The following is a 24,331-nucleotide window of genomic DNA, read 5'->3' as shown; positions in this document are numbered from 1 at the left end:
AATTACGACACAATTGGAGGGATCGGACTTTCTGCAAGATTATTCGGTAATTCCACGTAGGACGGTAAACTCCCGTCATAACTACGAAAACGTCGACACGATGTAATTGTATACGTGCGTACACAGCGGCCGTCCGCGGGAGATATCGGTGGATCAATTCTGTCCCATTATTAAACCGGGCAAAACCAGCCTGGTTCGCGCAACATCAAGATTGTCCGAACCACCGAGTACACTTAACATCCGGTTCAACGCACGCGGCTCGTACCGACCTGTGTTATATTGCCTTCATGAGCCATGCGCAAATACGTACGTGCCCAATCTGAGTGTGCATTGCGCGAGGGCGGGCATTGGTTAGATACAGCTTTGACCTACGGTTATGTCGTGCGGCGTAAGATTCGATTTAGCAGTGTTTGTGGTTTATCAAACTTTGTGCCTATCGCATGGTCCCAGCTTGCGATTCCGGGCCGGAGGATCCCCAGCCGGGCTTAAATCGCGCTTACGCAACCGCGGTGATGGCGCAATTTGACTGACGTCAAATTAGTGACATTGAAAAAGTACGCAAACGATATATCACGATTTTAATTTGTTAATCTTCTCGGCCGCGTGTTAGTTATATATGTATGAGAGTATGTTACTTCGTATAAATAATTACGGAAGAAATTTCACGTCGCTTGAAATGGACAATAATAATGTTTTAACGACGAATTGAAAGATTAATAAGTTTTAATTTTTAAAAAATCATTAAATAATACAATTATTAATCTTATTACTAGATTATTTATCATTGGCCCCATTTACTAGTCAAATTATTCTGCAAATGTTACTATTTTTTTTATAAATTATATTTTAAAATAATAAAAGTTTTTAAATATAGATTTTACATTCTTGATTCATTTCAATGCTGATTCATTTCAACTCTGATGGACAATATAAACAATACATTTATTTAAATAAAATTTTTACAGCATGCAAAAGGTAGAAGCACAAAATTTTATATGTTGTGAAACTAGCGTGCATTAAAGCTAGCATATGTTGCAGAAATGAATATTTAAATTGCAAACTATTGATATGTAATGTATGAGTAATGAATGCTAACACATGGTGTTTGCTATCTAGCCGCAAAATCTCTTTTTACAGAATTTTTTAATACGTAATACGAGAATAACACACACAATGTAACAAAACATATGTGACTGAAAATAATAGTTTCAATAACAGTTTGGAAACGATCTCCCTAAAACGCGGAATAAATTTGGCGCTTATCAAGCGATAAATTAATCAGTCTACTAATCAACAGATGCATCTTTCTGTCGCACACTTGCATTTCGTAAAATTAAAAGTCACGCGTTCTACGAATACATTGTGAGATTTAAGTGTACGCGGAATTGCTTATGGCCGTTAGCTCTTTCGGAGAAACTTTTTAAGCAAATTAACACCGAGAAATTATCTTGAACTAGTTGGATAGACTTGTTTACATTATTCATTTAATTAGTTCATATTATTTGTTCATATTAGTTTAATGTTTGTTGTGAATTACGATTCAAGCATTTATTGATTGAAGCACACAGCGATGCTACACAAATTGTCATCAGGTAAAAGATAATAAAGGATTAAAAGAGAGAGAGAGAGCAAAATAGAAATGGCAAATAATATTTAATATAAAATTGTCGATAACATATTGGCAGGAATATTAATTCCAATAAATACTTTAATGATTTCATTTTTACACTTTACTAACATTTATAACATTGTAGCCCTTGTTATAATAAAAAAAAAAAAATAAATAAAATATGTAGTATTAAGCACAAGCATGTGAAAATCGTTGAATACATTTTTATAGATCTGTTAAACATAAATTAAATGTTAACATTCAATTAACGTGACGTATATATTTTATAAGCGCTATAGATACGAAAGCAAATCTCTTTTATAATATTTATTTGGAAATGAGCAAAAGAGTAATGTTAAAAATTAGTGAGTTTTTTCAGAAACATAACATGGACGCTTGCTTCGAGGGGAAATCAATCAGCCGCCTATAAGATTTTCGTGAAGATGCAAAGGCGCGAATATGTTCGTTGGAGTAGAATATCGATGCGTCACCGATAAGTAGCTTTCGGAAGGGCGAAATCACATCCAGTTTACAGACAGATCTTCTATTACGTCCGATGCGCGTCCGGGGAGAACACACCATCTGAATATGTCAATTATGCCCCTGGTCAATCCCCTGGTCATCGCCCCCTTGCATCTGCCGAGTTTCACGAATCACTGTTCCGTATATATGCTTGGCAAACGCGAATGTTGAAGCCAGCCCTGCCCGCACTCCACCGCCCCTACACCCATCACTGCCAATGTACAATCAGTTCACTGTTCGTAGGTCCTGCGCAACGATCTCCGTTAATTATTGCGAGAGACGCGGCGAATGCGTGCATGAGCGCGGGCCGTCGCGTCATCGCCAAAAACAACGAGGACACCGTCGCGCGGACAAATTAAATCATTTGCGGACGCGGGAGAGCGATTCTGTATCGCCCCGCTGTTTTGTGTCGGAGGCCAATCTCGAATCATCGGGTTTTATGAAATCGATGCCGGCGCTCCGTGATTTGCGCGAATATAAGTTGACGCCTGATATTTCGCAAACAGACCAGCGACGCTGTTGACGCTCGCGGATCGGCGCGCGCGGCACACGCGTGATTTTTTTAAGCGATATTCGCGCGGGTTGTGGAAAACAGAGTTTCGCGTCACGATTCGATTGCACGCAAAAATCTCGCGATAAATACCAGCACTCGAGCACTCGAGAATAATAGGATGTACACACTTCATGTGTATTCAGGACAAGGTTATCGATTTGTGTCAAATAACTGTAGGATCGGCGCGATGACAAGCCGATTAGAAGCTTATAACGAGGCCACTATTTGCCTTAGCACTTTTCTTCATTTTTCAATAAAAATCTCGATGCATGAATTCCATTTAATCGTTGTTTATAAATTATAATACTTTTAATACGATTGATTTTCTCAATCCTACTTTCCACAGTTAGAATAAAAATTTATAAATGTATCTAAAACTCGAATTATCACCGTCGTTCCATTTTCACAGACACCTCTCTTGTTGCTTCCAGCGCGAGAAAAATAATGTAATCCGAGCATACATCAACGACGTTATCCTCGAGCGACTCTCTCGGAGAATATCCACCCTAGCGATACGCCAAACTCACGCCCCGAAGTAAGACTATTATTTTCCTTCAGCGCTTGCCGCGCTCAACCGGGTGCGTGCGATCTGACATCTTCGAGGAAGATTATTATTTCTCCTCCACACGCTTCTCACTCGCTCGCCCGCCCAGCCTTAAAGTCCCCCATTTTGCAGAAATGATGTAGCTACCTTCGAACTTCGATCGCACGTTCTCCTTCCCGTGCACGGTGTATCGCCCGGGATGTTAACGGGCACGCTTATCTCGCTGGAGCCGAAGTAGTTCGGGCGCCAACTACGCCCCCGTAATTACTCTCGCCTCCACCCGCCCGCCTTCGTAAATAATCATTACTGTTCCGAGGACAGGCGATGCCGTGTATACAAGGTGGTTCTGGCTTCTTCGTGCCCGAAAAACTTTTTCGGTCAAAAAGTTCGAGCGACGAACAAAGAGAATAATCTGCGACGCGATTGCTCGGATAAAAGAGTTTAATACGTTTAAATGGCGACGAAAATATTCCTTACGTTACATTTATTTCAATTTTGACATTATTTATGAGCGGAGATAACAATATCTGTCGCTGAATAATCGTCGGAGAATGAAAAGCAATTCTGGAAACATATAACTGAAATTGTAAACGCGCGGAACGTACCCTGCATATCCAGACATATTACTGAATCATCCTGGAAGTGGCGTGACTCGTACTTGGGCTATGCGTAATATAGCCGGCGTGCAGACCGTCGTGAAAAAATATCACCAGCTGTCGCGAGATATCCTATCGTATATTGTCTCATTAAACGAGACTCGTTCTCAGGGGTTATTGTTCCAGTTCGCGACTCCCATGTGCCCGTCTGTCCGCGGGGCTCCTGGAAACGCCAGCGAGGCCCCTGCGAGGCGTCGAAATATTTCATTATCCGCCCACATCGTTAGCGACACGATAATTCTACGGGTTACTTTCAACGGACCCTTTGCGTTACGCTCGCGTAATTATCCTATTGTTACGGAAGATTGAATCGCTCCTTTTGCTCGTGTAATTAAGCACCGGTGCCGCGCGCCGGATAACCGTATTCTCGCGATAATTTCGCGGCTCAAAAGAATCCGGAAAACGGCGGCGCGAGGAGGAGCGAAATGCGCCAGTCGGTGCCGCGCGCTTCCGCGTTCGCGGACGCGGTAATTACCGATAGTATAACCGCAATTGCGTTAGGAACAGTGATCTATATCTCCCGTGGAAGTGAATTTATTAAACGCGATTGGGGAAATCGAATTAATCCCACGCGAACGCAAAAAGTGCACGCAATCCGCATGATTGGTGCGCATTCTCGCCGTATTCACTGCGCTGTATTAACCGCAATATATTCCGCGGTACGAAAATATTTTTCTATATTGCATATATTTCCTTCTTTCTCTCTCTCTCTCTCTCTCTCTCTCTCTCTCCCGACAAAAAATTCACCGTTATATTATTTTGCCCGCTATAATGTCGTGCGAGAATGCCACCTGCTAACGCAAATTTCCGCAGCGCGAAACGGGAGATCCACGCCTATTTATTTTTCTCCTCCCCGGGAGCCTTTTCCGATCGGTCCCGGCGGCGAGCGGCGAACGATCGTCTAAAACTGTACGGGCGGAATAAATGCTGATGGGTTAGCACTACGCTCCGCCGATATAATTTGCTCGCCGAATTCCATAAGCCCGACGGTGGACGCCGCGTTGCGACGCATTAGCCGTATGCCGGACGCCGCGGGTCTAAATTACACGCACGTTACTGTATTAAATTCCGCGACAGAACGTACGAGGCAGGCAGGCAGGCAGGCAGGCAGGCAGGCAGGCATTCGGATCGTTACGAACACGTGGGACATTAAATTCTGGGAGAACTTCTGCGGCGTTCCTGACAGCCTGACAGTCGTAGAAATAGTTTCCGCCCGTTACAATATCGCGCCCTGTCCGCGCGCACGAACTCTGCCCGGCCCGGTGTCGCGTCATGTAAATACGCGCCTTTTATTCATTTAATTAATCCCGCGGGCGCCGGTATGACGTAATGATAAAAAATACGGAGGTGGAAACAACTGCAAATTGAGCTTACACATCTCGGACGTTCGCTAATTTCGCACGTCCGCGCTTATTATTTTTTAATTCGCTTTAATCGTGTGAAATGTTCGGATCGGACACTCGCTGGATGAAGAGGTGCAATCTGCAGTAAGGTGTCTAATGAGGTGTCACGTTCCCTCCATCTTCAGCTCATTCAATATCTCGCGATTAGATTCCTTTTTCAGAAAACTATCAAATGAGCTGTGTATTATAAATTCAGCTTCGAAAAAACTTTTTTTAAACGATACACTGCATAAATTTATACTTGAAAAATTTCGAAAGTGTATGATATTTAAAAATTTATTTATGTTACTTTGAAAATAACATGCACATGAATATTCTCACGAACGTTAATGGTTAAAACGAGCGCGCATTCGTGCGCTACATTTGAAGGAGATGAAAGTATAGTGAAATTTAGGCGCGGTTCGCTCGTGGACGTTGCCGCTTCACACAGAGGTTGTATTCGCGCGCGCCAGACTCGCAGAACTGGTTTTGCGATTAGCGTCGTGATTGGGGCTACTCGACCGAGCGATATTTCTATGCAATGATCGAAGGATCGTGCGTGATGCAGAGAGTTGCACGTGGAAGAGAGTTTGCTACGCAGTGGAAGTTTGCATAGAAGAAATTCAGAGGAAGAGGTTTACAAAATTAATACGGTATTTGGTTTTTTTTTTGTTTTTTTTCCGATAGAGAATTGTGTATCTTTTTTCAATACAGTGATATTTTTTTTTTTAATAAGAAACATAACGTTGAAACAAAATTTCTTGATCGTAACGATAATACGAAAGAACTTTCTGCATGCACGTTCATGTATTACGGTATTTTTTCGCCAATTATGTCATGTTAATGAATCGACGGACGCGTCTCGCAAGCAATACGCGAAAATAATTTTGCGCACGCCCGGCATAAATTCGCGATTGGTCCGCGGCTGCGAGCTAGACTGGTTCGTGCACGAACGCACGGTTTACCGTACCTATTTCGATATTAGAATAATATTCGGGAATATTTCCAGTGTATTGTTACACGGTTACGCGGCGAGGTATCGGAAAACGATTACAACATAATTCACGGTGGCGGCGATAAAATTTAATTACACTTTGCGTAATTTAACGTGCCCAAGTGTGAGTTTCCGAGGCGCGGATTTATGATACCACTTGTGCAGATGCTGGAAATATTGAATATCAAGGTGATTTGGATGCTAATGCACTTCGTAATCGCGTATCGTTACACTATCAATGCCCATTATGCTCGATTTCTGATGATTTCAATAGTTATATAGGAATGCCAATATTGAATAATAATTTCAAACATCGTGGAGGGTTAATTGCTCACTCTCTCTCTATCTCTCTCTCTCTCTCTCTCTCTCTCTCTCTCTCTCTCTTTTGCTCTTTTTCTTTCTGCTTAAGATTCATGATATTCTCAAAATATACATATATACGCTGATTCTCACTGCAAATCGGCGCACTGCGAATATACCGTAATTAACCTCGAACATTTGCTTTCTTATTAACGCAACTTTAATTTACCTTCGCATTAAAGTCTGCGGTTTGGAAAGTATATCTCCGTCGTCCGCGCTTTCACGAATGCAATTCTCGAAAGAGACAAATTGGCGGAAGCATTTCACGGAAAGGAGAACATCGCGGGACAAATGTATGCAACTGGAGCGCAATTCTAATTCGCCCTTGTCGTATTTTTGTGTCGCCTTGCCTATTTGGACTGCGGGCATTGTTGTTCCAAAGTTAGTGGAAAGCAACAAAACTTGACCTGGAATGCATGTACCTTTGGCGACAGGGAGCTCGTTTAGAGGATAAAGGGAGGATATCGGGGAGACATGCATGGGGGTTCATAACGAGCAACAAAGGATACACCGTCGCTATTAGGAGATACGGTCGCGGTATACCAAGCAACAATTATCAGAGTTCACTTTTCACATCGTTAAGAATTGATCAGGAACATCGTAGCTTGTCGCACAATCTTTTAGCGCAATTAAATAAAACTTCTTGATATTAAATATGTAAAAGAATAGCATCGCGAAACTTTAAAAGAAACGAACAATACAGTTTTCCAAAGAATTTATTATTAAAAATATTGTCATTGTGTAAAAGTATGATTGAAATTTAAAGATGAGGAAACGTTGCGCCTTTACAACATTCCAAAGTTTAATGCGCTAATAAGAGGCACACGGGTAATAATCTCTTGTCGATTCTCGAAATGCCCCCCGAGATGTTCTCATAATGCGCGTAACACATCCGTGAGGCAAACATTACTGATAGCGTTGCATTGCTTTGGAACGTCTTGAGCGTTACGGAGATACACGGAGAATATGCACATAACAATTCAAATGCCTTATGCAGAGCGGAGCAGCGCAGGCTGCCGCAGCAGCAACTTTAAAGACCGCGCTATAGGACGTCGTGAGAGCAACGTTACCACGATAGTATATCAGGTATACTTCATCCTCGGTATACTGACGAACATTTGGCATTCGTATTATTCTTCCTCTCCTTGTGTACATTCGCCGCTTCTTGAATACATAAGACTGTAAGAGGTCGACATTTTCTAGATGAAATTTGAATATTTCAGACTTGAGAATATAGAATGTTGCAAACAGATTTTTTGATTGGCAAATACGCGGAATAAATTCTTTCCCTCCGCGGCGAAATTTCAAGCGAGGCTGCCTTATGTCGCGAGCGTTCGGGAGGAAGCGAGATAGCAATTACAAAATTCCGAGAAACTGAGTCTCCATTTAAATTTAAATAGACTTTAATGAGTTTTTCTGATTTAAATGTCATCTCAAATTACACCCTTTATTCCCCACCGCTTATTGGTATCCCACCATTTTGGCTAACACGTTGCATGTCTGATGATCATTGGTGGCCAATCCTCTGATATTGACGTGTTTCATTGAAATACGTGTAAAACGCAATCAGCTGCATTTAGCGAGTCACGCGGCGCGTCAATAGAAAGTAGATTGAACGAGGTAACAAGTATACAGATAAAAGTGGCTTTTATTTATCATTTATGTAACGTTAAACATGCAACCTGTAGTCAGCTTTTTAAATATAAAATTAAACATAACACCATTTAGAAAATATGAATTTAAAATTAACGGCAGAATCTGTCGTTAAAATGAGAGTGGAACACTTTGTGTTTTAATTTCATGTGAAAAAGTTGAATATAATGACAAGAGAAAATGATAATGACATGATAAATTGTTTTCTAAAAGACGCGCGCTTTTGCTTATAGCGATTTCAGCAAATCAAATTAAAGCTGCCGTAAACTCTCCGCAAAATATCTTGGCTCTTCTGTACGGAGATAGCGCGGAGCCGTATGTGCGCGCGATAGCTCGACTGCTACATACGGAACTGAGAAAACTGACTGTATCCTCGGAGCTGACATACGACTGTATATAAGAGTCATGCACGGGCGCGGCGATACCAGGCATTTTTCTTCCTCGACGAACCGGCAAAATTTTGATATTCCGGTCTCGCGCTCTTCAATCTTGCGCATACTCTTACGGATATCACATATTTTATTTCATGGCGTTGTGGTCCTCGCATTAAATGGAGCATACTAAGAATATCCGTCTGTGAATCATGCGGAAGTATTTGGCCAACGCCACAAAGTCGCCGTGCATTCGTGTATTATATATACTTTCTATCTTATATCATTGTTCATAAGAGAAATATTCAAATGCATAACAAAGGATCCCGTACGTATACGATGAATAATAACGAAGCACTAAATCCGGCATCTCTTTATGCGTCTTTTATATATTTTTAATGTAACGCTCGCGCGCAGCAATGTTTCCATAATAACGAAATCGTAACCGAAATTACTACGAAAAGCTTCCGAGCGTCTGCCGCAAGATTTTCCGGAACCGATTCCATTATCGTATGTAAAGTAGATATATTTGAATAATATACAATACCACGCTCCCGAGAAACATTATAACACATGTACGTATGCGAAATTCAGGAGTCGACCGAAATTCTTGCAATGCTAAAATTCGTATTATCCAAAATCAATTACCGGAATATTGAAAACGGCGAGAGAGATTAATGATGCAAATTGCAGGTATCTTCCTTGGAATTCGGTAAACGATATCGCGTTGTAAATATTAAACGTATTAACTGCTTAATTAATCATACAACCGGCGTCGGGCGCGCCGTTTATATCCCTTGTTGCGAATATATAAAGAGAGAAAGAGAAAAGAACGAGTCTTTCCTCGAGTGCCGGAACAGATTTCAGAGATCCTGTATTTCCTCATGCAGAAGCTTTTCTTGCTATGAAGACTACTAAAGTAAACTAGGTCAAAAAATAAAGCAAAACTACTGCAGTGCATTTCTCTAGGAAGAACTACGTAATCTTGAGAAGTTTTCGCTTGAAAAATATATGCAAATGCCTGAGAATCGAATTACTTCGTTTATCTTCATGTGTTTAGAGAGTATAGGAGAATTCTTCTTCGAAAATTATATTAGCACAATTATACTGTTGCTGGTAAAAATTCTATTGTGCCACTTATTTATATGTCGGGATGAATTAACTTCAACGACACTATGCTAACTTTTGCACCGCGAAGACAAAATAACGTCACGAAGGTTTAATAATATGTGCATAAATTTAAGAGATCAAACAAATATTTCATTCTTTATCGTTTTTGGGGAATGAACAGACAATTTCTTTGCCACGAGCTATACTACATTGCATTTCGCCATGATTCGCTCAAATGTTCGCCGTACAAACCAAAACCAACACTTTGAGCGAAGCAATTAACGAAACCATTCCGTGCACCGTTGATGGCATTGTCAGAGAAGCGATTATATACAATCATCAAATGTACGGTCGATACGTGCATATCCCATTACGCAGACCGCCGATTCGCGGAGATGCGCCGATTTCCGCGCAGATACATTGACGAAGAGTTTTCGAGATACGCTGATGTATTCCGGCGAAGTCTCGACGTTAAAGATAAGGCGAGGATTGTCATTCGTAACGCTACTCGGAAAGCATGCGGAACAGCGATGGAGATTTGTGCGCGGAAGAGCCAACCGAACTGTGTAACAGCGCTGCTCCGGCGTACTTGATATAGAGAGTTTTACTTCTCCCGCCCCTCGGCGTACTGACAAACTTCAGCATTCCGGTCAAACAACGGCACGTCTGGTCGATCATTGTTGCGGGTGCATCATATACATATAGATGGGGAATTGCGGTTACGTCAAATCGCGGTTTACGCATGATTAATCGAAGAGCCCTGTACAATATTTCCGTGAGATAGCAATCTAATATCGTCCTGTAACGATATTACATGGAAACCAGCCACGCTGGCTTACATAAATTATGCTCAGGATTCGAGAAAATCCGGAGAACGTAATTCGGAACGACTTTCACAGCCTGAAGTACTCTTTAATCTTTCGAAAGATTCGCCGCGCTCCGCCGCACGCTAATTTATGCCACCAAAATTGTGCATCTTAATTCCCACGCAAAATATGATAATATCCTTGCGCAGAAGGAGGAGGTAGAGTATGAATAATATCTGGCGCCGGTCGCGGTACAAAGGTTCTTGAGTAACAAGTTCGATAAAGTACATGGCTTTGACGACATACGTCGTCTCGCGGAGGAGATCATTTTCTCGGATCTCCGACGAGCGCGGCGCACAAAGAAGCGTCTCTGAGATTATGGCGCCGCGTAGAAAACATTAAAGATAATGCGGAATTGCGGCTCAAACGGCCTGTCCATATAGGTACGCAAAGGCAGTTCAGCGTGGTTGTTGGAGCGCATACGACTGTATCGCACGCGTATTCACTAATACGGAACCACGTAACTGCGCAACTTGGCAGTTTGCAGCGTGCATTTTTCTTCCGCCAGAGGCGGCGTACTTCCGGTACTTCCGCGTCGCCGTCCTAAAACGCTCCAGCAGTCACTTATCACGGATACTTACGTTGGTACTTAATGTGTACGCCGTTCCGTAGAGTCATGGCTCCGAGATAACGCCGCACTGCTGCGTCATTGCGCAAGAAACGGCAGATGTTTATTGTTAAACATTTGCCGTGTTTCGATCTAATCCGAGCAATAATCTGGACAATGCACAATTCCAGTCTTTTGTAAAGCAATAGAGTTTAAAATTAATTTTTCAAGTAACTTAGAATCGATAAAAATTATTTTTAGATGTGTCGAGATTACGCAGCATATTTCTCAAAAGGCAATCTGACGATAAAATTATTTGCACAGCAATTTCTGTGAATTACGCAAATTCAAATTGCATAAACTGCTAAAAATACTTTGCGTTTTAAATTTAAAATAGTTGTAAAAATTTGATGGAACCGTAGTGATGTGTTGCATTTTATGACTTGCCGCTACTCCAAAGTCGTTAAACAATGGCGCAATAGCCGCATGTAAAAAGTTAACAATAGCCGCCGAATGTCGGGAAATTGTTAAACGACGTACGTTGCTTTCGCATGCGCCAGCATTGCTCCAATTTAGACTGTGATTCAATTGCAACTTTTTAACTAGTCGCTATTGATAACGGCCTCACATATTGCAGAATAAAATGTAATTTGATGAGCTCGCTTCCGTGTACGTTAGCAATTATTTTGCACAATAATATATCAACGTTATGAATGTTGGCGCCACACCGAACATGAATCGAATTGAGAAAGCCAAATTGCGACCTGATTTGCGCTTTGTATTTCGATAAAAAGACATGACTTATAATCGAGATAAATCCATTAGTTTCAAAAAAATAAGAGCTACTATAAATAGTAAAATAATAAAAATTGTTATAAAAATTAACAAGAAATTGGTTAATTTTTGCAATTAAATTAATTTGCTCCTTCAAATTTAATTTAAAGAGAATATTTAATTTTATCTTCTAAGAAAGTGTCGAAAAATAAAAATTCACGTGTTAAGAAATAAAGTCGAATTACGAAACGATGCGCTGGCGGAGGCGCGGAAGATTGAGTTGCACGTGTAGGAAGCTAATTGCATTCGCGAGAGTGTTAATGTAGAGCGCAATAAGGAGCAGTACACAAGCGTTGATGGCGGTATTTTTCTCCCCCGACAAAGTGACAAACTTTCGGTATTCCGGCCCCGCGTGTTCTCTTCTTTCGCACCCCTCCACACGTTTTCTCACTCCTTAAGAGAGACGCCACGCCGCGCTCATTCTCTTTTTTTTTTCCCAACGGCACTGTTGCTTTTATGCAGCAGTTCTCTCAACCGACAACTACCGGCAACTATTCGCGCGCTCACGAAAGTGCAACAAACTGGAAGTAGAGTCGTCGTTAGGCTCAATTATTTTCGACATTCCTCACGGTGCGCCTTGAACCGCAAAACGCGCGCGAATGGCCGCATTACGGGCGCATGTGTGCGCTCGTGTACGCAATATCTCCGAAATGAGCGGTCGTACATTTGCATTATTACGGAGCGTGTGTGAGTCAGACTAGAGCAAGCGCAATCCGGTGTCCGACAAGTTCTTTTTACGTTCGCTGAAAACATCATCTTTATTAGCAGATTTTCGTGTGTAAAAAAAGTAAAAAAAAAAAACATTTATATATCTTCTTTATTCAAAATAATGAATGCACACTGTCTAGATCGTATAAATATTTGAGGCACGATATACGCCGTGCGCTCGGCGATAATACACGACACAATTATTCCCGTTACTTTCTTCGCTCCACTCGCTTTACTTACGTTAAATCGTGCTTTATGCAGTCAGCTCTTCCATTACGCCGTACATATGTCTAAGCAGATTCCAGAAGCGTCGTGAGGCGGATCTGTCGCAGCGAGTCGAAGCACTCCTTCCTCGGATCCGAGCCGCGGATTTGCCTGAGAACGTATCTCCTGTACGTCGGTGTGTACTTCGCACCAATGTAATATCTACGCTACGGTAACTCGAGCGGTAATGACGCTACGAGTGCATTAATCCTTCTAAATAATTCAATTTTCCTTCGTTCCCTGTTTCTCAATGAAGCGCGAGTTTGCGCTACTGATTGTCGTAAATAATTATTTGCGATTTCATGTAAATTCGAGAGTTTTAACACCCGTCTTCGATACAAACTAGTTGCAGGCACTTCGCTTCACTATTGCTAACATCAGTCTTCCTATTTTATACTTTTTATGATCTCGCAAAGTCGTGACGATATCCAAAATGCGATCGTTTGAAACTGTTGAAAAATAATTTGTCTCTCATAAATTATTGCTGAAAAGCGCTAACATATTATCTGTCTTGAGGAAAGGTTTCAATATTTATTTTAATAATTACAGCTTGGAATTTTTTATGCAAAGCTAGATTTCACGCTGGTTATTAAAGTTAATTTTATCTTTCTGCGCATCGCACTCGCGAAGAAAATTATCGGGTCGTGCCAAAAATGGAAATCTGTAATCACGTGCAAGGTGCTGGCACAAAGGAATTAATTAATTAATTTATAAGGATGCAAACCGAACAAGAGGGATGGATGATAACCGCTTTAACACTCCTCACGCATCCGCGCGCCGTGTTGCCGCCCTCGTTCGCTGCAGATCATGTCACAAGTAGAATAGAGAAGTGGCCGACGATGAGCTTCGTTACTTTCTGTCAGACTGCATTCATTACGTTGCAATTTACGCTATTATTGCACCACGCTCCGGTGAAACGAGAGAAAGAGAGAGAGAGAGAGAGAGAGAGAAAAAGAGGGAATGCTCTTCGCTGACTCGCGGCCTCATGCGAGGCGCAGAACTTCAGCAATTAATCTCGGCCGTTCTTTACGCCGCATAATGATTGGCCCCCGTCTTAATTAGTCTTTCGCGCAACTTTTAGTAGCCGGCGAAGTAGTCGCCTAGCCTTCTTATTGTGTCAGCGGCGGTTAATAACAGCCGCGGATCGACGAAAGATCGCGGAGGGACGCGGCGATCGATCAGATTGAGTTATCCGCGCGCGAACGTAATGATAATGAGAGATCGTTCATCATGCATCTCTGAAATGCCGCAGACACGACGCCGCGGCAAGATAGAGCAGATGGAACAAATAAGAAAGACGCAGAGACGTAAGCGACGGATATCGGGAGACTCGATCTTCCGATTGAAAGAGGTTTCCGATAAGGGGAAAACGAGGGGGGGGGAGAGGGGGAGAGGAGGAACGATAGTCGATATTATCATTAAATGAACATCAGCGTCAAGCGCGCGAGAAGACGGGTTGCCCTTCAGGCCGCCTACAGTATCTGCCTGTATCTGGAGCGACGGCCAACCGACGTCGAGGAAATAGAATATACTTTCGCCCCGGTGACGTCGCGTGCCGTGAAATAAATCAGTATTCGTGCGCTTCGTCGGAAATAAGAAAAAAATGGCCGTCTTGTTATCTGGTACCATTCTCAGGCTACGCCGGATGACGACGACGGCGGCGGCGTGGCCCTTCGTGAGCCCGTCGTCTGGTTGCTCGACGCCATACGCGCGGCGGGGGGAACAAAAGAGGAGAAGGGGGGGGGGGGAAAGAAAGCGGGAGAAACCAGCCTTCCAAAGGGAAGATATATAGACCGGTATATAGTCCATTCGCCTTAACGCACGTAACAGCCACCTGCGGGACAAATAACAACATAAATCTTGCCGCGATTCCCCGTTTTATGCCGTGTTAATATAAATCGTATCGCGCACGGCGTGTCTTCCGTCTAAGATTGCGCGCCGTTCGAGCATCGAAGCGGAAACGCATAGGCATATATTTTCGAGACTAGCGAGAAGAGAGCGCGACGGGCATGAAAATATTCGCGGATTCGGCGAAAATTGAGCGTCACACGCGCGTGGCCGGCGAGCGCTAATGGATCGAGCGAATAACAAAATTGACGTGAACGTTAAAGCGCATCTGAAAAAAACTTCGAAAAGCTCGATAGAATCCATTAGATAGGAATAAATAAATCGGCAATTTACATGGACGTGCTCTTTCGTGAAATGTCGCTTTTGTTCATGCCCGATTCGTGTTTTACAGACATATCTATAATCTTTGAAAACGTGGACGATTTCCATGACGTATAATTCGACATGATACGTTTTATATACGTTTAATACGATCAGTTTCTGCAATTATTTGTTTTCGATTTTTTACATATCGGAGGAATAATACGCTATTGAATTAGCGCTCCGACACATTTGCCGTTTAAGTATATAAAAAGTTGCGACAAGTAAAATCGGCCTCAAAAAGTTTCGAGGAACAAGATTCGAAATCGTGCAAAAGAGTCGATTACATTTGAGCTCGAAGACGTCTGTGCGACATTCTTACAATATAAGATAACTTTGTACACATCAAATCGGAACGAAACTGCTTAAAATAATAATATGAGAATAATTCTGAGGGACCGCAGAGATCTGGAAATATCGTTTCTGGATGATATACGTACCGCTTGAGAGACGCCTGAGGTGTCGATATGGACGAATCGCCGGTTGATCCGCCGGAAGGGGTCATGCCCGAGGACGTTTGACTTTATTGGAGGAAATATGAGCGGACTGGCGATGCTCCGGGGCGCTCATGGTATTCCCGGTACGCCGGCAATCGGATGTGCGCGGGGGACCTGCAGCACTTCCAGCCCGAGGGGGATGTGCCCGAGCTGGGAAGGATTCATTCATATCGCGAAGCCGAGTCTCATTGTCGGAGCGGAACGGCGGGACAAAGCGAAAGCAGGGGACTGAAGTGCTGTCAGGACCAGTGCACTCCATTGCACGACACAAATGGCAACCAAAAGTGGGGCGGGAGAGAGACGGGGATCGAGACCCAAAAGGTGAGCCCGCACGAAGGAGCGATCTGTCGCCATTGTATCGCGATCGATCTCGCATTGCATTCATTCGCGGATATATCGCGAAAGCGATTCGCATGGCTCGTTTTATAAGCTGACAATGGGAATTGTTCTCTTTACTGTACGCCCATTTCATCTTTGCGTGAATTTTTTTCTTCCGATCTTCCCCGGTTTCTCCTCTTGTTTTACATAATTGTTGCAGTCGATTTGTATTTCCAGCAAGTCAACAAAGTTCAATTTGAAAAGTTAATTTTCGTCAAAAGAATATTGGAATTCTAAATTTGTTAAAAAAATTTCGCAAATTTACAATCCAAAAAATATATCGTGCCGTAGTTCTCTGTATAAATTGTATGGCGAAAGAACAAAAACATTATTCTTGACTGTTTCAACCGGGCACTTAATTGTGCGGCTTTTTCGTGCGTCGTGCAGTTGAGTAAAAGCTCGTCAAAAAGGAGAAAACAGACGACAAAAAAAGACTCAGCGTTGGTCGAAACTGTCGATAGCAAGGGAATTAAAGATATTAAGTTTCTTCTTGGGACGTTATTGCACTGCCAGCCATGTGCACACTTCAACTACGCAGCTTCCTAGATCCATTCGGATCGAATAATTAGAAAAGTAAAAAAACTGCTTTTTCAGGAGCGTGAGCAGATTCACGTCAGGTCGTCTAAAAGTTGCACGAGAATTTCTCTTTATTACATATATATTGAAGACGTATGTACAAATATGACAAACAAGTTAAGGCAAATATACAATCGAAGATCTCTCCCGGTGAAGCGTTCGTTTCTGGGTAAGTCAAGGACGCCACTTGTCACTTTAGCCTTTTTTTTTTTTATTGCGAAACGCAAGTAATCTCCGTTAATTGCTGCTGCCCGAGCAGGGAGCAACATTTACAAAGGGAATAGTTGTTTTTGATACAATTTTATGGTACATCGATACAGCAGAAAACTAATATTTACAACACAGTCTCGATTTCAATCGATCCTCTACACGTCTCGTATCGCAAGACACGACTTAATGGAATTAATTTGCCGTCCGCGCGACTACGCCGGACTGCTTGCAATTAGTAGGCGAGAATTGATACCGCAGTAATTTGTACTAATTAACCCATCCGCGAATTTATGCCTCTCGTACTGTTTATTATTACAATGCGCACATATTACTCGACGTCACGCTACGCGGAGTATCCCTATTAATCATCGACGCGAGCCGGCAAATATAATGCCGAACGTAATATTATTTAATGCTTTTGGCGCCGACTTCGCCGAACTTGTCGATGTTGCTCTCTCCGCGAAGCGCCACGGGTCGCCCATTCAAAACAAACAATTACGTACGACCGGTCGCCGTAGCGCCCGGCGTTAATGATATTAATACTTCCACGCGACTTTGTACAAATGGATATACATTATACACAGCGGTTGATAGAATTTTAGATTAAGCGTCGCAGTCTTTCGGCCCGTCCGCCACGCCATTTTAAACGGAACAATGAGACGACGGACGGCGACGGTGAATATCGCGCGAGTGTACCAGAGGAATGAGAAAAGGAAATACGCTTGCCTTGTGATTAAAATATATATAAATAACTTTATTGTTTATATATATAATAAAATGCCCTATCTATTTTACAAATATACAAAACTCTCGCTATGTACATCGATCTCCGTTTTTCGATTAAACAAGAGAATTACCGAAGAATTTTTAATAAATCGATCATTGATTAAAACTATCGTCGAGTAGAAAGAGGAGAAAATGTTACTTCGTTGCAATACGAGTTACAGGTAGTATGCTCCAATTTTTTTTTTTTTTTTCTCGCGCTAATTACATTTGCACACTACGAAGCTATCACGATTCTCAAAAATACGAATAACCGCTTATTTATTCGGACACCGTGTTACGGGTACATTGCAATAGTAAGAAATGCATTTGATAATAAGTAGAGAGAAAAGTCGCGATAGTCAGGAGTCCTGCAACAGAAAAAACAGAGAATTGCGGTTACGTAAAACGGTTTTCCATTAATTGCTTCCAAGCTAGACAAGATGCACTTTAATAATGAATAATTGAAACCGCTTTGTGCCGCGCGCAATATGTGATGCAATTATTGATCACGCAGAAAGAATTATTCATTAACAATAATATATTGCGTTAATAAATCCATGATAATAATAGAGCGGTTTATTATTATAATGAGTTTCAATAAGCGAACGATCAATCATTATCTATAATCGCTGGAAATGCACTATATTATTTTGTTTGCACAGATGGAATACGATTACAGTGCCACAACTGATTACTACTGTGACCATTTCCAGAAAATGCCGACGATATTTTCCGATATTACGTTTGTCCATCGAATAACCACTTTTCGAACTTACCTTCCTCACTGCGATTTCCAGTTGCTCCTTACGTAACGCGATTCAATAATACTTTTGGGAACAGTTCACATCTGGAACAGAGAAAATATTGCGATAAATTAGTAAGTGTACGAAAAATTCGCGGAAAATATTCAATAAAAGAAGCGGCAAAAGCCGAAAATTCAAAATTTATTGCGAATTTAATATTAATTTTTTTTTAAATCGGCAAAGAAAGACACAAAACAGTAAAACGGCAGAATAAACTAATGCATGATAAAAATGTATAAATCAAGAATTAGGCAGCCGGTGTACCGTATTTCGCGAGAGTTCTACTTGGGACACTATTTTGAATACAAGATCAAACTTTTTCCACCAGCGGGTAGTTCTAACAAGTTATATTTTTTAATTTTTCCCACGACGGGGACGACGCGACGCTGAAAGTTTCCCGTGGTTTTAGAAATGCATTTAAACTTCCGCTTGGTTGTGCTCCGTGTCAAAATGCATTTCCTTTTTGCGTTGCCGGCACGTCGCGTCGCATCAGGAAGATTCTTTCGCGCGACGCGGAGCGCGGCGGGTACGCGCGAAAAACCGATGCCACACATTTGTGCAGTGTCACGGCCACGGCAGTGCTAGACATCGCGGCGGAAATGTCCACCGTTTTGAAATTCTGCTAGCTCGAACTGTGTGTTACGCTTCGATGAGCATGTCGAGCGGCATGGTGGCATGACGCATAGTTGTGCCATAGGTGGACAAAATCTCGATTTCCAAAAAATCTAAGTCATCTCGTCAAATGCTTTCTATAATTTCACGCGTGAAATCGTCCAAATATTATTGGAAATTTATCGCGTATCACTCGCAGACTGTCAGTTTCTTCTTTCATTGATTCTAACGCAATTATAATTATTTTAAAATAATTTTAGAAAAAGAGTATTTCACAAATAGATAATATTAGTTTCAAACAATTGTTTCGTTGTAATATAAATTTCCCAATTGCGATAGAGATTTTTGCAAAATCGATGTCACATCAAATTTGTTTATAATGTAGAAGATGAATATTATATCAACTCAACAAATGTGGAAAAATAGGAATAATACGATACAACACTGTATTTATATTCCATGTTTAAAAAACACAGGCTTTTTATGATAATTCTCAATTATTACATTAATATATAATTATAACCTTGCAAAAACAATTCTAAATGTGTGATTATATGCAAGAATATCGAAAATTATTATTTCGCTGTCGGATAGGTCTTATATAAAAAACAGACACGTAAAATCAACTTGACAATTTCATACGTAAAGCGCTTTTGGACAATACTGTGCAACACCAGTGTGAAAGAGTTGTTAGAGAAGTGACACTCGTTTCTGTCTGCCTGGGTTGTCGGTAGAATCGAAACACGTCCGCGCGAGTGAAATAAGAGAAATTTACTTACATCTCCGCGCGCGGAGTTTAATTAAACGTTCAAAGAAACAATAAATAGTCGTCGCGCCGAGCTGTCTCTCGTCTAGGGCCCGTTTATATGCGTGCCGGCAGCCGCGCGCCGCGTCTCTATCGCGCGCGATCGCGCCAACAGACGCGGGGATCGATGAAATTCCGTCAGGAGAATTCTGAAAGCTTTGCACCCGCCGTCGCGCCGCGCCGCGCCGCACGGTGCAAATGTAATTACAGCGCCGGGGCCCGCGGGGGTAGCGAAGCGAGCGGCGGCTGCATAGGAAGCGGTGCGTAAACAGTGAAGTTATTGATTGCGAAAAATCACTTCTGGCCAAATGCAGCTCAGCAGCAATGCTAGCAGCAGGACACAGCCGGAATACCAAGTTTGATTGGATCCCGCTCTACATTGGCGGTTCCGCGCGACCGGATGCGCGACGCGCGGACGGAGGCGCGGGATCATTCGCCGATCGTTAATTCCGCCGAGTCGCGGGCGCGATCCGAGTCACGGGCGAATGGGAATTTCATAGCGTTTACAATTTCCGTAATGATGCGTCAACACGTCAGTGCGCTCTCGGGACAATGCGGACGCGATTGACGGTGCGGATTATGCCGATTGAAAGTAATAACGTGATCGCGCAATTACAATCGACGTCCGACGTGACGATTATTTTGCGTACCGTCGCGCGCGCGCGCCGAACGCCGCCAGGTGTGATTGAAACGCGCTCCCTTACTTGTTTTCCGAAAACAACGCAAACGTTTCTTCTCCGTGAATGAGTGTAGGAGGGTTTTGGAGGACGGAAGATACCAGAGACAATCGACGGATATTTGTTCAACGTGTAATAAAAAGAAACCTCGACTCGGTAAAATCTCTTCGGGGTGTGTTTTCTGAAGACATTGTTCCACGGATTCACAGTTTTGCATGTCAAAATGTATCACTTTCAAATGCAAATGCGTTAAAAAATTTGTAGAATATTATAGCTTCATAAAATATTGAACGGCGATGTAAAAAAAATATCACACATTTCGTGTCCATTTTGCTCTGCTCTGAAAAATTGTTTATTGCGGCTTTTGGGGGCTTTTGCGACAAAACAATCCCAATAGTTGCCAAATAGTATTTTACCGAGCGAGCACAACACGCGTGTCTGGCGGAAATTTTTTATTTTTCAACAATCGTTCAGGCATCGCTGCAATGTCGTTTCCCTTCTTTGCCAAGCCATCGCAGTAGTAATGTCAAGTAGTAATAAACGAACCGTACATTCGGCGCTGCTACGGCATTATATTCGCGGATAGTTGACCAAAATGGAAATAGCGGGGGCCGTGAAGCGGCAAAGTAACACAATCCTCGCGAAATTCGATTTGCCTGGGTAATGAAAGCGTCGGATTCGCGGTGCGCCCTGCGCGGCGCATAAGCTTCGGCGTATCTGTCGATTTTCCATTCCCGCAAATGTATCGGGGAATCAGTGATGACTTCAAGAGCGGCCACGACCATATTCACTAAACTTGGCTTTTCATTAAAAGCCGTGTCACCGATGGTGACGAGATGTTTTTCTGTTATATCGCAAAATAACAACTGAGTTCTCGCAAATATATCGCTGAGAATCAATAACGATAGAGTGCTGTGAAATTTTTCTTTTGTGAAAAGAGCTTGCAGCGTCGCTCTCGATTGAGAGGGTGAAAGATAATGTTCTGCAAAATCTTCGCAAGCACACACCCTGCAAGCTCCTCTGCAAGCGATCCGCGTTCTGCCGCGAGCAGCATACATCTGTCTTCGCGGAGTCAATCGCGTAATCGTCGGTGGAACTTTTTCAATTTTCGCATTTCATCCTTTCAAATCGCACATGAATCTCGTCCAATCAAATGTCATTGCTTCGCGTCGGGGGGGAAAAAGTTACATAGTCACAACTTCGATAAATTTGTGGGAAAATTTTCATTTTTCACCTTGCTCCACCTAGGGCGGGATTACGCGATCGCCAGCGGCGTTTTGAAAAGGCACCGGCTCGAATGCAGTTTCACTGCAATCAACTTCGGCCGCAAACTACTCATTCAGATATTTTTGCGCGTTGCGGCAAAATTAAAATTCGTTGTGGCGCAATTAAACGACATTAATTTTAAGCGGCCTAAAGTAAATAACTTTTCGCGAATTAAACTTTCAAGATGTAATTAAAAATTTTTTTTTCTCTATTTAAATCCGAGTAAACTCTATTTTTATATAATTTTAACACAGATTTATGATGCTCTCTGAAGAAAAGTTGGCTGAAATTCGTTAAAGAACTCGACGTTAAAGTTAAGATTGGAATTTCCAGGATATCCTGATATAAATCCCAACCTGCAAACGCTCGTGAAGTCTTTATCACGGATCGAGCTTAATGCTCGTCGAGTCCGTGAAGAAGCGAGTCGGCAACCGAATGTCCCACCATATTCCCGATCCTCGACGCAAATTCGCCTAGCGATTGTTATCGTTACCGCTTTGAAGATCCATGGTTTCTCTCTAAAATCATCTCCGAATCTCTTGAGCAACTATCATCAAGTTTACTCGGCACCGGCGTGCCGAGATACGATTTCGGAGTGAAACCGCCGAGCGGAACCGCCGCCCGACGGATTAAATATTCTATATTTTGCGAACAACAAGTTTCCTCCCTTCTCGGGAGGTACGCGGCTCGGTGTACACGGCGACGGTGTGCCCTCCCTCCTCCCTTCGAGCAAATCACCGAGTCCGTTTAAGTCCCTGCGAGAAGTCGCGGAGGCACTTCCCGGGAATTTGCGGGCGGAAAGAAGTAATATCATTCAAAAGCGGCGGAAGTTATTCCTTGATGCGAAAGTTTCTCCATTTTACATCGGCCGGAATAGTTTCGGAGGGGAAAATGTTAGTTGCGGGCAAAACTCCATCCCGGCGATAACTTTTCCAATTATTATCAGATGGCAAATGGACACCCCTTTGTGTTTTCTCCGGCCGGTGGTTTGCGGCAGAGTGCGAGAACTCGGGGTAACTTAAATTGTAGCGCACGCGAACGTGGAAGATTTTGTCCGGCAATAAACTCGACGCGGTTACGTGAGACGTCTATTTGCGAGGGACGATTGTCGGCCGTGGAACGGATTGTACCTAATGTTATTTAGAATCCATCTACGATCCGCACCTGGGCTGATACTTTCCGCGTCTCACATCGGCACTTTCTTATCGATTCCGTTATTTTAATGGATACAAAATTGACGGGAGTTTTTTCATTTCGTATTTCATTTTTTTTCGTCTTTTTTAAAGCATTGTCACACGCGTCATCCTTGACTTTTGAAGCGCTAAGAGATTTAAAAAAAGTGCTGACTTAATTTTTCTTAGCACATGAAAAATTACACTTTTTGACTGTAACATTTACCGGATTTTTGACAGAAATACCAAACACGGGAGACTTAAAATATGTTGCGCTCATGCGACTTGTAAATCCGCCCACATTTCACGCTACCATTACTCGTTTCGGAAGTCAACGGGGTTGTAATACGAAAGGCTGCAGAATAGGCCTTTCTACGGAATATTCGAGCGTGAACCGACGGAGGCGTGAATAATTCGCAAAACAAAGCGCTCAAAGAGCGGAAAATGAAATTATATCCTTGCGCGCGACCGATGGTACGACGCGTACGCTCCGTCGAAGGCGCGCACGAAGGTGAGAGGAAGAAGAGGCCGGTGGATTTCCTGCAAGCGTTACGAGTCAATTTGCAGATCGAGGTTTTGCTCGCTTCCGAGGCTCGGCAATTGTTTTTAAGCAGGAGACAGGAGGGGGGGGGGGGAGGAAGCATAAGCCCCCGATCCTGTATCGGCGATTCGAGACGATACGGAACTTTCTGGCGAGCGACAATGGGCGATTCGAGTTGCCGTCGAGAGAAGTAATGAAATGGACCGAGCTGCAGAGAAGGTGGTCTCGAGGCGGAATTCCTCCGGGTGAATGGAAATCCTTCTGTGTGTTTACAAACAAGTGAAACTGGTTCCGAAGGGAGCGCTTATACGAGCGGACACGCCCTATCCTACGGGCTGAGCGACCGTGCGAAAGAGCCTCCGTCGATGGGAGGAACAAAGCGGCGCTATCCTTTGTTTCAACCATTCAGCTCGGAGGATATAACGCGAGTGTGTTAATTAAGACCGACCGGTGGGATAGGCGTGTATGCGCCGTGAAGAAATATCGGACGAAAATCTGGACTTTTCGCCGACGTTTGCGGCGCTCTCTCTCTCTCGCTCGCTCGCTCGCCGTAAATCCCTCGTATTCTTCTTATCCGCCGTGTCCATCGACGCTAAAAGAACTCTCGAATCAGATTTCTCAGGGTGATCTTTCGCCGAGTTATTACGCCCGAGAAATCTCTCGATTAATCGTTCCGGTTTTATTAGGCCGACTGTTGAGGGAAATCCCGGCGGGTGCGTTCATGTTCCAAGAATATCGAATCAAGGTTTCGTTATAAACTGCAATTGCATTTACTATCTCGAATAACTTTTGGTTTGACTGATTAATTAAATGACCTGCTCAAATTAAGTTTAGAGTCTTTCGACATC

The 24,331-nt window shown here is 42.8% G+C and overlaps 1 protein-coding gene and 1 long non-coding RNA gene across 3 annotated transcripts in view; one reads left to right on the top strand and one right to left on the bottom strand.

Moving 5' to 3' along the window:
* LOC105674058 (uncharacterized) overlaps positions 1-24,331 on the top strand; it is a 51,293-nt gene that overhangs the window by 8,842 nt on the left and 18,120 nt on the right. The window lies entirely within an intron of this gene.
* Positions 16,697-24,331, bottom strand: part of Toll-6 (Toll-like receptor 6) — a 250,197-nt gene continuing 242,562 nt past the window's right edge. For both annotated transcript variants that reach the window (XM_012370121.2, XM_012370123.2), the window contains 2 exons: positions 18,384-18,454; positions 16,697-17,975 (listed from right to left, as the gene is read on the bottom strand). The gene's annotated coding sequence lies outside the window, so the exon portion shown is untranslated. The remainder of the gene's footprint in view (positions 17,976-18,383; positions 18,455-24,331) is intronic.

This window comes from Linepithema humile, chromosome 5 (genome assembly GCF_040581485.1).
Source record: "Linepithema humile isolate Giens D197 chromosome 5, Lhum_UNIL_v1.0, whole genome shotgun sequence".
Lineage (NCBI taxonomy): Eukaryota > Metazoa > Arthropoda > Insecta > Hymenoptera > Formicidae > Linepithema > Linepithema humile.
This window is presented reverse-complemented; position numbering and strand designations above follow the sequence as displayed.